Raw genomic sequence first — 2,387 nt, 5'->3', positions numbered from 1 at the left:
GACAGGAAAAGCCTTTGAAAACAAAGGAGCAATTGAGAATATCTGAGGAGATGCAGAATGCTTATGTCTGATAAAAATGACTCCACACATATTCCATGAAAATTAATAAGAATGAATATATGAAACACTTAGCACACATTGGTCTAGATTGATGACAGAGACAGAAGGAACTTTGGAAACTGTTATCAACTGAGATATTTTTAACTATAGCAATGGAAAGCCCAATTCAAGTTGTCTTAAACACTGAAAGAAATTGCATAGTGGATCATAGAACTAAAAATATCCAGAGAGAAGACTTAAATTCTGGAATGGTTTTATCAGGACTTCAGTTACATTTCTGGGCAATTCTCTTATTTTGACCACCTATGTGGATGCACTTCATCCTCAGGCAGCTTCCCTGATGGCTGCCAAGTGACACCAGCAACTCTGATCAGTCTCATTCACCTGCCACACTGCCCAAAACAAGGCTTCAACAATAGCTCATTACGTTATCTCAACACTGAATTTGGGGGACTGATGTTTAATAAGCCAAACTGCCTCATGTATCCATCCCCAAACCAAACTCAGGGAGTTCACTGATAAGTTTAAATCAGTGCAGACCATACCCCAGAGAATGATGTGACCTTACAGAGGAGGGGTGGAGTGGATGCTAGGAGGGCAGTCACAGTGTCCACCACCAAGATTATCAAGTATAACTCTTTTGTTTTACAGATAAAGCAAATCTAAAAAACAAAGCTCATTGATTTTCCAAATTTACAGTTTGTCAATCCTAGGCTAAGAATTGAAGCACAGTCTACAGAAACAGAATATGAACCCCCTACATATTTCCAAAGAAGGATGTGGCCTGAAGAAGAAAAGCTGAGATGTCAGAAGCATATAAATCATTGGCAAGTACGTGGTTATAAATATGGTGGGCTTACAAGAGCTTACCCAGGGAACCAATGGAAATGAAGACCCATAATCACACTGAGGGATAAATAAAAGCCAAATTGTAACATATACACATGAGTCTAGAAGAGACCTTTGAAGTACTATATAAAAAAATTATGTACCCAAGAGGTGATCCCTATCCTCCTGATCTGAAGGTGAGACATGATTGAAACACAAGGTTGGAGACAGGACAGGGAACCAGAGTACAGAGAAAAGCCATCCACTTGACCAAATAGGGCAAGCATTCCTGTTCCCATAGATGTGTTCTGCAATTACGATACTGAAATTTGAAGCTTGGTTGTAGGGATCCATTTAAATGAAAAGTACTTAAACTACAGAGAAAGTCATGGAACATTAGCCCTAGCCCATGTAAACAGAAAAAGGAACCAAAATAAAAGTGAGCAGTTGTTGGTGGGCATATCAGGAGAGGCAGGTGGATGTGATACCTGAAATTCTTAGTAGACTAACTTAAAATGGAGAATAGTTTAAGAAAAAGAAAAGATAAGATAAAAGCAAGAAAAAACAGAAAAGAAAGGAGAAAAAGAGAAAACTTTGGAATCAATCATACACAGGATTAGAGTTTAGGTTAGGTGAAATTGATAGGATAATTAACAAAATATTCACACAATCCAAAAATTAGTAGTATGATAAACAGTCCTGGCTCAGTTAGATACACAGATGGTGATGAGATAATGATTAGATTGATAGATGATAGCTAGATGATAGATAGATAGATGATAGATGATAAATAGATAGAAGATAAGACAGACAACTGGATAGACAGACTTACCTTTTCTTTTTCAAATTGAGGAATGAGATGAGAAAGAGAGAAGGTAATTCATACATAAAAAACTCAAGTCCAGAAGATATAAAGTAAACAGACCTTAAAATTGAAGAGTTTATGACCCAATCAATAAGAAAAGGCTTGTCTTAAAACACCTGAATCAGCCTAGAACAATGGCAGTGGCATGGAGAAAGTGAGGTAGGTCTGTATACAAGCCTGAGGCCTCAGGGTAGGTTGTTAGGAAGGACTCAGGACTCAGGGCAGGTTGTTAGGAAGATCATCCCAGTAAAAAGTTTACCTGCAACTAGTTCAATTGGCTGATGACAATACACAACCTGGCATATGGCAAGGATGAAAAGGATTGTTAGCAACCAGGAATTAGTTGGAATTAACTAGGCAATAAAAGGGCGAAAGAGGTGGAAACGGTCAAAATTAGTAATGTCTGCTAATTCCTACACTGTTCCTCTGCATACGACGCACTTCCCACATTATCTCTGAGCCCCATGAGAGTCTTAAAAAGAAAAATGTTTTGGTTTTGTGACCGTGTAAACACAGGTGACTTAATCAACTGGGTAGCGATTTGAATTATCATAAATCCCAGTATTTCATAGCATGGGGTAAAAGGTAAAACAAAAATGCATTTCACATTTCAGAGATAAATTTCTTGGATGTT

The sequence above is a fragment of the Mustela lutreola genome, chromosome 4 (genome assembly GCF_030435805.1).
Source record: "Mustela lutreola isolate mMusLut2 chromosome 4, mMusLut2.pri, whole genome shotgun sequence".
Classification (NCBI taxonomy): Eukaryota; Metazoa; Chordata; class Mammalia; order Carnivora; family Mustelidae; genus Mustela; species Mustela lutreola.
This window is presented reverse-complemented; position numbering follows the sequence as displayed.